This window comes from Budorcas taxicolor, chromosome 8, assembly GCF_023091745.1.
Source record: "Budorcas taxicolor isolate Tak-1 chromosome 8, Takin1.1, whole genome shotgun sequence".
NCBI lineage: Eukaryota > Metazoa > Chordata > Mammalia > Artiodactyla > Bovidae > Budorcas > Budorcas taxicolor.
In genome coordinates, this window is record NC_068917.1 from 33,630,845 (window position 1) to 33,647,077 (window position 16,233).

The 16,233-nt window shown below is 40.9% G+C and overlaps 1 pseudogene; it reads left to right on the top strand.

The window, feature by feature from the left end:
* The first annotated feature begins 727 nt into the window (after positions 1-727).
* Positions 728-2,018, top strand: LOC128052504 (platelet-activating factor acetylhydrolase IB subunit beta-like; annotated as a pseudogene).
* Positions 2,019-16,233: the final 14,215 nt, after the last annotated feature.

The window sequence follows — 16,233 nt, forward strand, 5'->3', positions numbered from 1 at the left end:
GCGCTGCCCTCTCTCCCTTCCTCCCTGGCCCGGGTTCTGGGGGTGCTAGGGCCGCCGCGGCTCCACCCGCGGCCTTCCCCGGGAAGGGATCGCCTTCCTCCCTTGGTGACTTAGCAAGAAAAGTATTCTTGGGTAGGACGGGCGTGGAGAGCAGGTGGCTCTCAGATCTTGGGGAGAGGGCTCGGCTCTCCTCTCCCTGTCCGCCGAAGAGAAGCTCCGCAGTCCCCACCCCACCCCGCGGCTGGCGCTCAGGGACCGGGCTCAAGCCGCCTCGGCACTGTCCACCGGCCTGCAGGCGTTCCGTCCCCCACCTGTCCTTAGGATGGAGTTGACCTGAGAAGGATGGTCCAGCCTTTCCCTGGCTCCCCTGTGCGGTGGTTCAGCCCCTGCACCCACTGAGGAGGAGCGGCCTGACCCCACGGAACCATCCGCAGCATCCACCCACCAAATCCGGCAGGATTTTCTTTTCTGCCGTCGGCTCCTTCATCGGGAGCTGCCTTTTGACGTTGTAACACTGAGCTTCAAGGCCCTCAGCCATTCTCCTTCGAATCTCCCCACTTGTATAGGAAACGCAGTGCCTGCCTTAACCTCCCAGGTGGAATGAACCTTACTTGTTGAATATCTCCTGGTTACACGTTGGATTCACTTGTGAAAGAATCATTTTCCCCTGCGTGGAAGCCACTTAGTGGCTTATTTAATTACAAATCCAGGGATTGCAAAGCTTTTTGATTTTCCAGAAGAGGGACATACCACTCTATCGAATAAGCTTGATATTACAGCCAAAATGGTGCTGTCCCAGAGACAACGAGATGAACTAAATCGAGCTATAGCAGATTATCTTCGTTCAAATGGCTACGAAGAAGCATATTCAGTTTTTAAAAAGGAAGCTGAATTAGATATGAATGAAGAATTAGATAAGAAATATGCTGGGCTTTTGGAAAAAAAAATGGACATCTGTTATTAGATTACAAAAGAAGGTTATGTAATTAGAATCAAAGTTAAATGAAGCAAAAGAAGAATTTATGTCGGGTGGACCTCTTGGTCAGAAAAGAGACCCAAAAGAATGGATTCCCCGTCCACCAGAAAAATACGCATTGAGTGGTCATAGGAGTCCAGTCACTCGAGTCATTTTCCATCCTGTGTTCAGTGTTATGGTCTCTGCTTCAGAGGATGCTACAATTAAGGTGTGGGATTATGAGACTGGAGATTTTGAACGAACTCTTAAGGGGCATACAGACTCTGTACAGGATATTTCATTCGACCACAGTGGCAAGCTTCTGGCTTCATGTTCTGCAGATATGACCATTAAGCTATGGGATTTTCAGGGCTTTGAATGCATCAGAACCATGCATGGCCATGACCACAATGTTTCTTCAGTAGCCATCATGCCCAATGGAGATCATATAGTGTCTGCCTCAAGGGATAAAACTATAAAAATGTGGGAAGTGCAAACTGGCTACTGTGTGAAGACATTCACAGGACACAGAGAATGGGTACGTATGGTGCGGCCAAATCAAGACGGCACTCTGATAGCCAGCTGTTCCAATGACCAGACTGTGCGTGTGTGGGTCGTAGCAACAAAGGAATGCAAGGCTGAGCTTCGAGAACATGAGCATGTGGTAGAATGCATTTCCTGGGCTCCCGGAAGCTCATATTCTTCTATCTCTGAAGCAACAGGATCTGAGACTAAAAAAAGTGGCAAACCTGGGCCATTCTTACTGTCCGGATCCAGGGACAAGACTATCAAGATGTGGGATGTCAGTACTGGCATGTGCCTTATGACCCTGCTGGGTCATGATAACTGGGTACGTGGAGTTCTGTTCCATTCTGGGGGGAAGTTTATTTTGAGTTGCGCTGATGACAAGACCCTGCGTGTGTGGGATTACAAGAACAAGCGATGCATGAAGACCCTCAATGCACGTGAACACTTTGTTACCTCCTTGGATTTCCATAAGACGGCCCCATATGTGGTTACTGGCAGTGTAGATAAAACAGTGAAGGTGTGGGAGTGTCGTTGATTGAGTCTCATTTGGCCCCTCCTCCCTTTTTTCCTCTGGATGCACTCTGATTATACCATGGTTACCCCATCGAGCTCTGTTTAAATAAATATTGTCCTTTCATGTAAATTATTCTGGATGTAGATTGAGCTTATTAAATGTTACACACAAAGTATTCATGCATGGTGAATCCAAATTGTATACTGTAAATTTACATACGTTGTCTAGAAGTACCGTAGGGTTTAAAAACCTGGGCTGGCATTGGTCACACCAGGCCTAAGAAGGCAGAAGTTGAATAAATTGAACTAGGGCACTAAACTGAATAGTTGACAGTGTCATTTTATGTTGGATTATTAATTCCTGTTTTTCTTTCTGCTGTCCTGTTGGTGCCTGACTTGATGGCCTCATTTGGGGGAAAGTGGTGGTTATTAGGGCTTTTTCTGAAATGTGTATATATGTAACATCACTTAAGTGTGCTTAATAAATCTTCTTTAAGGATGTTAAAAAAAAAAAAAGTTTTTTAAGGAACCTCCATACTGTTCTCTGTAATGGCTGTACCAATTTATTGAGGCATTCACACCAACACTGGAGGAGGGTTCCCTTTTCTCCACAATCTCTCCAGCATTTATTGCTTATAGATTTTTGATGATGGTCATTCTGACCAGTGCAAAGTGATACCTCATTGCAGTTTTGATTTGCCTTTCTCCAATAATTAGTATTGTTGAGCATATGTGGTTTTTGGCCATGTGTATGTCGTTGTAGAAAGTTCTGTTTAGATCTGCTACCAATTTTTGGATTGGGTTGTTGGTTCTTTTGTTATTGAGCTGCATGAGCTGTTTGTATATTTTGGAAATTTATTCCTTGTAGGTGGCATAATTTGAAAATATTTTCTCCCATTTTGAGGGTTGTCTTTTCATCTTGTTTATGATTTCCTTTGCTGTGCAAAAGCTTTTAAGTTTAATTAGACCCCATTGTTTATTTTTGTTTTTATTTTCATTATTGTCAATTTCTTCTTACATTTATAATAGTAATATAACTTAATTATAGTATTTATAATAGTAATATAATAAGTAATATAACTTATTACGGGTTTTCTCTGATCTTGTAGGTTCATTTGTGGTGGATCATTATGATCTATAACTTTAATAGATGTATTATTTTCTCTCTCCCTTAATGTTTTCTGTTAAATAGTATTTGTATAAGCTACATTCTTCACCTTTTCTGTTTATTTGACTTGTTGTACTTTTATTATTGGATTTAAAATAACATATTATTTGCTTTTTTATGGGAATTTATATAATTTTTTTTTATTAATTTTCTAAAGGGTTAAGAAAATTAAATAATTGTTGGTTTATCCCCAATTAAATTTTAATCAAAATATTATGCTGTCCATAAAATAGAATAGCATTGTATGCAATGTACAGTGTTTTGAGCCAACCAACCAGAGAGTAGCATCTTTACTATTTTCTAGTTTCAAGGCTCTGTGAACATTATTTTTGTTCTCAATTTTCTCATCTATGAAGTAGGGGTCAGCTCATCTATCTTGCAGTCCTGTTGTAGGAGAAGGTGTATCAATTAAAGTACAGAGCTCTGAGAACTGTAGGCTGTATTTAGTAGCCATTCAACACCTGTTAACTGCCCCCATTTTTCCTAGAGCAGGATGTTGCTCATTCATTTCTGTAATTCACATTCTTAGCGTTGTACCTCGTCTAAAGGAGAATCTCAATAATTGTTTGTTGAATGAATGCCACAGTGGAGAAACTGCTGGTCACAGCGACTTTGACTCCCTAACAAGTAAAGAAAGATACTTACTGGCCAGTGGTGGAGGCCCTTTCTGGGCAACAGAGGTTGGGTAAAGGCAAGGACATAGACTTCTTTGACTACTCTGATGTCTCATGTACCAGCTCAAAGGCCAGATATGGCTATAACATGAGTGCCAGAAAGCAGAGACTGGGTGGTGGGTAGTGCTTGTACTCATGTTGTTTTTCAGTTGCTAAGTCGTGACTGACTCTTTGTGACCCCCTCGACTGTAGCCTGCCAGGCTTCCCTGTCTTCACTATCTCCTGGAGTTTGTTCAAATGCATGTCCATTGAGTCAGTGATACTCTCTAACTATCTTATCCTCTGCCACCCTCTCCTTTTGCCTTTGAACTTTCCCAGAATCAGGGTCTTTTCTAATAAGTGTATAACCCAATGGTAAATTGGTACGGTACGTTGTTCTTTATACGTAGCTCTGCTCAGGACATGTAAAATGAGTAGGAAAAATCTTGGGCATCCTAGCAGATCTATTTATGCCCTGTGCTAAATTACCTCAGCCCAACTCCACTCTCAAGTGTAGCTGTGGTCGAATTGTCTATGCGCACCAGCCGTGTCCCACCTCGGTTTCTCCTCCTCAGGCTCTCTGCCAAGCACTTTATGTAGCAGTGGTGTGTTGCTTTAGAGCTATGCCATGCCTGTGGCTGCCCTGGGAGGAGTGATCTTGGTGATGGGCTGGGAACAAAACTTCTCAAATGTTAGAGTTCACTCAACCCAAGAGTGGAACAGCTTGGAAGTATGGTTAAGTGAACGTTCCTTCAGCCAGTGGGGAACAGAGACAGAGGTTATGTCCTCAGTCTCATTGCCTTTGGAGGATAAATCTGCAGGGTGTTCCTCAAGAGATCCCCAGTGGGATTCAGTCACATTGTCTTTGTGGTTACACATGCTTTACTGGGCATTTCTTCCTCCCTTTCTAAACCTTCCCACTCCCTTACCCCTAATTTCTGGGAGTACCACTCATAAATTACCTGCATCAAAGTCTTTATCTCAGTTTTGGCTTTTAAGCAAACCAAAATGAGATGCAATACTATCTCTTTGCCCCTGACCACCCTCCTCTACCAGAACACAGAACTGTAATATGCATTGAGAAGGAAGATGCTTGTTTCTCTTTTTCATGGCTCTGTTCCAACTACAAAGAACTAAGATGCAAGACTGAGATAAAAAATGGAATTCCCTAAAAGAGTCTTACTATCTTATTTTCCTTTGACTTTAATCATACTGTCATTCTTTTTTAAATCCTTATGAATTTGTTCCTTTTCATTTATTTTTATTTTTAAATATTGCTCCTTTAAACAATTTTTTTGGCCATGAGGCATGTGGGATCTTAGCTCTCTGACCATGGATTAAACCTGTACCCCCTGCACTGAAAGGCAAAGTGTTAACCACTGGACCACCAGGGAAGTTCCCATACTATCATTCTTGAAAAAAGGAAGATCATGCATTTGAACGTGGTTCCCATCCTTCTGTTAAAGGACTTGTCCTCACTCTCAGTTTGATGGCCAAAATTTCCAGTGCCTTGTTCACACAGTTTCTTTACGCTGACCTCAGACATGAAGATAGAAGTTATACATTCAGAACAATGAGAATAAATTAAGAACCTGAAAGCTTGAATTGCAATAGTTTGGTTAGGTAGACCATGAAAATGGAGTAGTAATACTCTCAGGATTTCGGTGGACATTTGAGACTGCATTGTATAAGCAGCATCAAATGATATGACCATCTATGTTCTTACCCCATTCAGGATTGGTTCCTAAGAGGGAGAGACAGCCCAAGAACAAGTAAGAAAATGAATTAAAAAGATGAAAACTCCTCTTTGTTTAGCTTTATGGTATCATCTGATATCAACGTGCACTTAATTGCTCCTAAATCATCATGCCGAGTTATCTCAAAAAGTGACTATGAATGACTGTTTGCCATATTGGCTTTTGGAAAGTTATACTGTTTTGTGAACAACTCGTGTTATTGCTTTAATGGCTTTCCCCCAAACCAAAAGTCATAATAATGTGCTATAATGTTGGGATAACATCATGCTTATAGAGAAAGAGAAAACAATGATTAGATCCTGAGAGTTTTTAGTCAGAGACTACTCTAAGGAAAATTTAAATTGTGTGCCATACTCAGATGAATGGAAAACATTTTGCTTTCCATACATACAATGATGTACAAGTCAGCTCAGAGCAGCTCTCAAGCACTGACTTTAATTATCAGGAGTTTCACAAGCTAGTTTTAAATACAGCTCAGTAGTTCAGTTGCTCAGTCATGTCTGACTCTTTGCGACCCCATGAATCGCAGCACGCCAGGCCTCCCTGCCCATCACCAACTCCCGGAGTTCACCTAAACTTACATCCATTGAGTCAGTGATGCCATCCAGCCATCTCATCCTCTGTCGTCCGCTTCTCTTCCTGCCCCCAAACCCTCCCAGCATCAGAGACTTTTCCAGTGAGTCAACTCTTCACATGAGGTGGCCAAAGTACTGGAGTTTCAGCGTTAACATCAGCCTTTCCAAAGAACACCCAGGACTGATCTGCTTTAGAATGGACTGCTTGGATCTCCTTGCAGTCTAAGGGACTACTTAAATATAGTCATCATTAAAAACTATATCATATTGACTTGTAATTTAACAAATCATACCATAAACAAAGTAATACATACCAAAGTTATCACTAAATATTTTGTTACATTTTAAAATTACCTATGCTCTTAAGTTTATTTATACTTATTATATCAATAAAGTAAAACATTATACTATATATAAAATTCTGAAAGAGATGGGAATACCAGACCACCTGACCTGCCTCTTGAGAAATCTGTATGCAGGTCAGGAAGCAACAGTTAGAATTGGATATGGAACAGACTGGTTCCAAATAGGAAAAGGAGTACGTCAAGGCTGTATACTGTTACCCTGCTTATTTAACTTATATGCAGAGTACATCATGAGAAATGCTGGACTGGAAGAAACACAAGCTGGAATCAAGATTGCTGGGAGAAATATCAATAACCTCAGATATGCAGATGACACCACCCTTATGGCAGAAAGTGAAGAGAAACTAAAAAGCCTCTTGATGAAAGTGAAAGAGGAGAGTGAAAAAGTTGGCTTAAAGCTCAACATTCAGAAAACGAAGATCATGGCATCCAGTCCCATCACTTCATGGGAAATAGATGGGGAAATAGTGTCAGATTTTATTTTGGGGGGCTCCAAAATCACTGCAGATGGTGACTGCAGCCATGAAATTTAAAGACACTTACTCCTTGCAAGAAAAGTTATGACCAACCTAGATAGCATATTCAAAAGCAGAGACATTACTTTGCCAACTAAGGTCTGTCTAGTCAAGGCTATGGTTTTTCCTGTGGTCATATATGGATGTGAGAGTTGGACTGTGAAGAAGGCTAAGCGCCGAAGAATTGATGCTTTTGAACTGTGGTCCTGGAGAAGACTCTTGAGAGTCCCTTGGGCTGCAAGGAGATCCAACCAGTCCATTCTGAAGGAGATCAGCTCTAGAATTCCTTTGGAAGGAATGATGCTAAAGCTGAAACTCCAGTACTTTGGCCACCTCATGCGAAGAGTTGACTCATTGGAAAAGACTCTGATGCTGGGAGGGATTGGGGGCAGGAGGAGAAGGGGACGACAGAGGATGAGATGGCTGGATGGCATCACTGACTTGATGGACATAAATCTGAGTGAACTCTGGGAGTTGGTGATGGACAGGGAGGCTTGGCGTGCTGCGATTCATGGGGTCACAAAGAGTCGGACACGACTGAGTGACTGAACTGAACTGAATTACTATTATGACTAGAAAGCACAGAATTGAGGAATCTTCCTCTAGTATTCAAAATCTATTGTTCAGTTTAGCAAGGGAGTTTGTCATCGACAGTCAGTGAAAGTTTTCACATGTGTCTTCATTGTTTCACTTTTGTCTTACTTATTAATATAAACATAAGAGAAATGTCAATGAACTTTCATTTTGTAGATTCTGAGCTTGTTTGTCAATTGGTTAGCTATAGATTCAGGAGTTAGGCAAAATAAATGAAACCATTTTTTCAGAATCAATTAGCTTTGTGGATATTACAGCACAAGAAAGAGTGGTATATACATTTTATGTGTAAGTTATTTTCTACATAGTCTTTATATCGGTGAAATTTGTAGTAAAAGTATTTATGTGTATTTTTCTTCTGTAGAGCCAATTATTAAACATTTATCAGTACACCACTGTATATATGTATATACAGGTCATGTGGAGGGGATGGAGAAATAATATCTTCTGAGATTATATGGGAGCATTATTTCTGTGTGTTTTGACGCTCTTACATTTAGATTTCACTTTGCCCTAAAAATATTTTTGCTACATGTCTTTTATTTTTAAGCAGTTGAGTTAAACATAATTATAATCCCCTAAAGGTTTGAAAAATTGAAAAGCTGGAGAGGGTGTGGAGAAAAAGGAACCCTCTTATACTGTTGGTGGGAATGCAAACTAGTACAGCCACTATGGAGAACAGTGTGGAGATTCCTTAAAAAACTGGAAATAGAACTGCCTTATGACCCAGAAATCCCACTGCTGGGCATACACACTGAGGAAACCAGAATTGAAAGAGACACGTGTACCCCAATGTTCATTGCAGCACTGTTTATAATAGCCAGGACATGGAAGCAACCTAGATGTCCATCAGCAGATAAATGGATAAGAAAGCTGTGGTACATATACACTATGGAGTATTACTCAGCCATTAAAAAGAATACATTTGAATCAGTTCTAATGAGGTGGATGAAACTGGAGCCGATTATACAGAGTGAAGTAAGCCAGAAAGAGAAACACCAATACAGTATACTAACACATATATATGGAATTTAGAAAGATGGTAATGATAACCCTGTATGCAAGACAGCAAAAGGGACACAGATGTAAAGAACAGACTTTTGGACTCTGTGGGAGAGGGAGAGGGTGGGATGATTTGGGAGAATGGCATTGAAACATGTATACTATCATGTAAGAAATGAATCACTAGCCTAGGTTTGATACAGGATACAGGATGCTTGGGGCTGGTGCACTGGGATGACCCAGAGAGATGATATGGGGAGGGTGGTGGGAGGGGGGTTCAGGGTTGGGAACTCATGTACACCTGTGGTGGATTCATGTCAATGTATGGCAAAACCAATACAGTATTGTAAAGTAAAAAAAAAAAAAAAATTAAATTAAAAAAAAGAAAAATTGAAAAAAAAAGTGGGAGAAAAATTAATATGATGTATTTTATTATATTTTATATTCAACTTCTATGTTTTTATTTCTTACACAAACTTGCTCTCATTCTTCAAGAATATATTCTTCTGAGAAATTAGAATGAAATTTATTATCTTTTCCACTGACATTAGAAGATGTTTTCAATTGATAGTTTTCCATTTACAGATAGAATTTTCAGGAGAAAACTAAGGTCAAGTGCAAGAGGTAAGTGTGTATTGGAAACAACAGATTTGCTTCTTGTTCTTCTGAGAAAGTATCTCTATAAAGGGCTTTGGCCACCCCATTTCTCCGGTTGAGGAGTAAGTATTGAGCTTCTTGGGTTGGTGTGTATTAATCTGGGGGTTGCCTTTGAATCTGGTCTTAATAAATTTAAAGTGGTAGTATCTTCAAATAGTAGCAAAAACGATGTGTTGGTAGCAGTATGGATAGGTTGAAATTTCTGTTACTGTACCAGAATACCCCTTCTTAGTTATTGGGAAGTTCCAGAGATTCACTCCTCATCCCATTGACATATACTTAATGAAGATCTCCTCTGGGCACAGCCCTGTTCTAGGAACCACCAGGGTACATCATTAACCTCTAGGAGGTTGACTGGCTCCATTCAGGACCCAAATAATCTTATCTTACTCGGTAGTGGAGTAAGGCATGTTCGATAAAAAAATTGAGGTGATGTTATACACTCAATGGATAAGAAAGTTTTTGCTAATTTGAGATGATTCAAAGGCCGGTTGGAATTATTTGAAGGGAAGGAGGTTATAATTATTGGGCACCTGCTGGGTGCATGCTCAGCCTATAAGTCATGCCCAACTCTTTGCGACCCTATGGACTGTAGCCTGCCAGGCTCCTCTGCCCATGGGATTTCCCAAGCAAGAATACTGGAGTGGGTTGCCATTTTCCTTCTCCAGGGGATCTTCCTGGCCCAGGAATTGAACCCACATCTCCTGCATTGACAGGTAGGTCGTTTACCACTGTGCCACCAGGGAAGACCCTTATGCTGGGTACTAGAGGAATAAGCAGTCGTAAGGAATATGCCCTGAGTGAAAATAACTTTATAGGGTGTAGAGGAGATGGAAAGGTGAACAGTTACTAGCAAAACCTTACTCTTGATTTCTTTTTGTCAAAAGCAACATGTTATGACTGATTTTTTGTGAATGTATTGGGGGGGGGGGATAAAATTCACATAACATAAAATTCACCATTTTAACTACTTTAAAGTGAACAATTCATTGCCATTTAGTACATTTATGATATTATACAACTATCACCACTGCCTCATTCCAGAATATCACCACAAAAGGAAACCATGTACACCCATTCACCTTCCCCTGGTCCCTGGAAACCACTAGTCTATTCTGTACAGATTTAAGGCTGGTTGGATTGCCATTCTACACCAACAATTATATTAGAAGCAAAAGAGTTCTAATCCCTAGAATACTTTTAACTAGCTGGTGAAATTGAGTATGACTGTTTCCCTTTTTGAAGTTTGTGTGCTTTATCAATTATAAATAGTAATACCTATTTCTATGAAGGCATATCTTTACAGTCACTTGAAGCTCTAAGCTTCTTGATTAGGTAACATTATGCTCTTTGTGAAAACCATGTGTTAAGACTTTACAATACACTAAAGCTTTATTTGTTTGTAACCTTGGTAATTAAACTCCAGCAGGCCATCGCAGGCCTACCTTTAAAGAAATACACCATAGTGCCTGTATCAACTGCAAAATACAGAGAAGTAAAAGCAAAGCTCCAAAGTGACCAGAGATTTTTTTGAAAGCACCATTTCTGTGGGTTATGAAGATTTCCATTAGTCATACCATAATAGGCGGAGAGAAAGAAGTGTGTCACTTTTTCCCATGTATTTTCCACCCCTTTGGACTGATAACCCATTGGAATTCTGTACTACTGATCTGTGGTTTGATCTATTCCTTAGTTACTGAAAAACAATTCCTGTTCATATAACCAAAGAGGAATATCTGGAAACACAAACAGTCCATGGTGTGCCAAAGAATTTCAAATACATATGGGGATGCCTAAATAATGAAGAAACTATCAACACAAGGGGGAAAAATCCACTTGTCATTTTGGTCTGAGGCAGGACTCGGACTCCCCGGCTAGTTTGAGTGGAGCTGTAACACACACTGCCCCAGCTGCTCCTCTCCGTGTTCTCTTCTCCATGTAATCTTTGCTTCCTTTCACAGTAGTATGCTCCCCCAAAATGACAGAGAACACCCCTGGCTCGATGGTCTCTCACAAATACATATCTAGAACAGAGCCCCTTAGAGTACACTGGGACTGGAGAGTGACCACCCTCTCAAATGATGATCATTTTAAAGCTTTCTTAAGTGTGTGAAGCACACGTCAAATGTGGAAGACCTGATCATGAAGGCCTTCTGATGATGGCTTTAAAGGAGAATATTCTGTTAATGGAAGAGGAAATGTATGGGTGACCTGGATTCCATCTCACTGAAAGTCCCTTATTCTTTTTCCTGGAGCCCCCCTTTCTTTTCCTCCCTCTATGCTTCTCTCTCGTCTTCAATTTCTCTTCTCTCCTGCTGTCTTCCTGCTGATTGTCTGACAGGGTCACTTATACCAAGATAGAGTAGCCGACCCTGGCCATCAAAGAGAAGCCCCACCCCACTCCCCCACCTATCAACATCCTTGATGATGAAGTTGTCGGCTCTGGGGCTTTTTGGCTGTATTCTCTGAGTCGCTTGTGACCCTAAGTGCTTTCAAATTATGAGACGCTTTCCATAAAAATAAACCAGCATGAAGCCCTCAGGTGGTTAGTTCTGCCCAGATTGATTATTGCAAAGACCGTAACTCTCCCTCTTTAAAAGGAAAATTCATGAAAGGAGAGCTGTTGTAAGGTTCTGGGTGTTCATTAAAGATGTAGAAAGTCAAAGAGACCCTCAATTTCAACTAAGCTGAGTAATTTAAGAAAATGTGCCTATAGCATAAAACTCCTTGTGTGGATTGTCCTTATTCACTAACAGCTGTGTAGGATTTGCCGTTTCTTCCATATTTTATGTGATGATAGTGGGGGCCGGCTCTTAGCTTCCAACACTGATTGCTATTCAGGGACTGGGATCCTGGATCCACTCCAATCATGTGGAATCTATTTTGGACCCGTCATGTCACACTTGAACTCTGAAATATGCCTGTCGGTGAAAGGTTCTGTTTATCTTTTTTTTTCCCTCAGACTCGCACAGAAAATGGAGTTCAGTGCTCTCACCATCGGACTTTTGGTCTGACTCTAAAACCTCTTTGAATCCTCAGCGGCAGTAAGGGGAACAACCATTTCTAGAGCTTGCCGATCGGACTCCACCTCGTCCCTCAGCTTGTGTTCTTAGGCTTCTGCTCAGGATCTGCCCTGCTCTCCATGTTCCTCACTCCCTTCTTTGCACATCTTCCACATAGGCAGTGAGGACAGATGGACAGTTAATTGGTTTTCTTCTGCTTCGTGCACAGCAAGCAGCCGGGGCCTTTGACAGGACACACAGCTGTGGCTTCCTCTCTCGGGGAGGGCATCCACCACCAAGCATGGGCGCCTGGCCTGCAGGAGAGGCCATAGTAAGAACAGGGTGACCCCTCATAGCAAGAGAAGCATGCTTGGTGTGTGTGGGGGGAGACAAAGCCAAGAAGGAGGGGGGCAAGCTTCAACTCACAGAGAGGAAAGAAGTAACCAAGTCCGGGAGGAGCAAAGGCAGAGTCCAGACTGGTCAATGTGGCCAGGAACTTTGGGGCCAAGAGCAGAGTTCTGTATCTCTTCTAGAAAGGTGATCCTACAAGGGACGATCTCTGTACCTTTTTCAACTTCCAGACAATGTCTCCTTCTGAATCTTTATAATCAAAGTGAGAAGAGGATCCCTGGAATTACAGTTTCTGGTAATTTTGTTTGATACTCCAAAGCACTGGGTGTTTTGGTAAAGCTTTTTCATAATTCCCTTCTCTGACTTTATTCCCCAACTCCCAGCTCCCCACTCCAAGGAGTGAGCCAGGAACATAGTTCAGACTTCTTGGTGGCTCCATTTTGAGATTTCAGTCTGATACAGTCATTTTGCCTAGACAGATGAGAATCTTTTTTGGGGGTGGGGGGAGGGAGAAAGAAGAGGAGAAAAGAAGAAATGTTCTCTAGACTCTTGAAAAATATGTAATTTTAGGAGGAAGGCGTTGTTGGCTCTGGAAGACCCCTGAATCCTCCAACTCTGATGCCTTTGAAAGGAGCCCCCGTCTGCCATGTGGCATGATTGACAAGAAATTTGTTTGAAATGACTGAGAGGCCCTCATTAGGCAGGGAGTCCTCGCCATCTGGGTTGGAGTTTTGATAATGGGGTCAAGCTCTCTCTTGGTCTGTGTGTTGAAGAGCTGAGCATAATTTGTTCGTGATTGTGGCTAAAACGCAAACATTTTTTAGTCACATTCACAGGAATTCAAGCCTAACCACAGTGTGGGGGCACCGCAGTGAGAAAACGCTTTCCAGCTGCCCAACTGTACTTGGCGACCCAGTGGAGAAGCAAGTGCGCTCACAAAGCTGCCAGTCTCCCTCCCAGCTGGACGGGTGCCATTGGAAACAGAAGTGCGACTTTATCACTTGACTTCAAGAAGAGGTTTCTCAGCAGCAGATGGAGACAATATATAAGACAGACCCCACTGAGGAAGCTCCCCTTTCATGGTGGGGAGAGTGCTCCCCACTAGCCAGGCTCCCATCAGGGGTAGGTGAAAGAAGAGGCAAAAGAGAGGCCAAGCCAATTTTTTTTTTTTTCCTTTTTTTTCCTTAGAAAACCTTGCTTGATTTCTGCCTGAACTACAGTACAACAGATGTAAACTTGAGTTGTCACCCTTAGCCATGAAAAAGAGATTAAACCCAAGTAACCACCCACAAACCAGCACCAACAAAACCATTACTCACTGTGACAAGCAGTCACTCTTGGAACATTCCCCTAAAGGCTCACTTAACTTGTACACAGAAGAGCACCAAACTCCTTTTTGGGGGAGGGAGGATTTAACAGTACAAAAAGGCCTCTTCAAAATCAGACATTTGTTTTGAACTTTTGACATTGATTTTAGTTCTTGCATTGAGAAGGGGGTAGTATTTTGGGTGGGCATTTTGGAAGACTGAAGTTTAGCTCACAGGAGTATCTGGGGGCTCCAAGTCCCAGGTAATCTCAACAGAAGCAAAGCTGGGAAGCAGTCAGTTAAAAAGTGCTTTATTAATGATACATTTTCTTAAGAAAAAAAAAAAAAGCTTATAAGGACTAGTGAACTCTGTAGGAGAACTCATCACAGTCCTGGAGAGGCTTCTACCTTTTATGTCTCACCAAAATCAACAAAGCATTTGTTTACTCTGGAAACTGAAGAGAGAGCCACCATATTGCATAGATGATGGATATAACTTATTGTTAGCTATGACATGTGGAATCTTTCCTGACTTTAGAGTTATTTGTAAGAAACTCTATCATTAAAAAGCTAACTAAGAAATATTGAGATTGAAGAGTTATATGGAAGTCTAGGAATCTAATCAAATACAACTAGAGATTGAGGACATACGAGAGAGAAATGCTACATTGGTTGAGCTGGTCTTACATCAGAACTCTTAACACTTTATAAATAAATACTTTAAAGACAACCTTAGTTGTTACCATACAATTTTTAAAGACTGGTCTGCAAGCATCTTCATATAACACTTTAACAGTAAAAGTTGTACAACATTTTAAAGGCCCCAAATGAGTAGACTGTTAATTACATTTCAGTGTATACATGCCATAGAATACAATAGAGACATCAGAAATAATCAACAGATATACTATATAGACATCCAAAGATCATGGAAATGTACTCCATACATTGATACCTTGAAAAAATAGGCTACAATATAGTATATACCTAAGTTTGGGGCTATTGGTATATTTACTTTCTGTTTTATAATCTTTTATCCTCTGTTTTCTCTTCTGATGTTCTTTAGATAATCCACATTATCTAATACCCCCATAATAGTCATATATTGCTTCTGTGATATGGTAAAAACACTATATTCTGCTTCTATTTTTTAAACTCTACTTTTTATTGAGATACAATTGATATATAACATTATTAGTTTCAGGTGTACAACATAAAGGTTTGATACATGTTCAGTTCAGTTCAGTTGCTCAGTCGTGTCTGATTCTTTGCAACCCCATGAATCGCAGCATGCCAGGCCTCTCTGTCCATCACAAACTCCGGGAGTTCACTCAGACTCACGTCCATCGAGTCAGTGATGCCATCCAGCCATCTCATCCTCTGTCGTTCCCTTCTCCTCCTGCCTCCAATCCCTTCCAGCATCAGAGACTTTTCCAATTAGTCAACTCTTCGCATGAGGTGGCCAAAGTACTGGAGTTTCAGCCTTAGCATCATTCCTTCCAAAGAAATCCCAGGGCTGATCTCCTTTAGAATGGACTGGTTGGATCTCCTTGCAGTCCAAGGGACTCTCAAGAGTCTTCTCCAACACATTTCAAAACCATCAATTCTTTGGCGCTCAGCTTTCTTCACAGTCCAACTCTCACATCAGTACATGACCACTGGAACATGTAGCTATCGTGAAATGATCATGGCAATAAGTCTAGTTAACATCCTTCACCACACATGTAGTTACAAATTGTTTTTCTTGTGATGAGAATTTTTGAATCTGTTCTTATAACACGTGAAAGGGAAAGTGAAAGTCTCTCAGTCATGTCTGACTCTTTGCGACCCCATGGACTATACAGTTCATGGAATTCTCCAGGCCAGAATACTGGAGTGGGTAACCTTTCCCTTCTCCAGGGGATCCTACAAACCCAAGTCTCCTACATTGCAGGTGCATTCTTTACCAGCTGAGCCACAAGGGAAACCCTCTTGTAGCATATACTGCTTTAAAGTTAAAAAAAATTGAACATTATATATATATGTATATATTTATCAATAATTTTATTTTTGTCTTATTCCTTAAGGATTTAAGCAGGGTAAAACTATGAAATCCTGTAACTTTTTAAAAGATGAAGATTAAGTTATTAGGATAAAAATAGTGAAAGGGAATTATAATAAAATAAATGTATGCCATAAAGTCCTGAAATTATTAAAGGTTGGCCTACATCTTACTCCAAACTTCTGGAGAACTACACAAAAATATCATAGAAATGTTTAATTGTGATTTGGAAGTATACCAATTAATCAGCA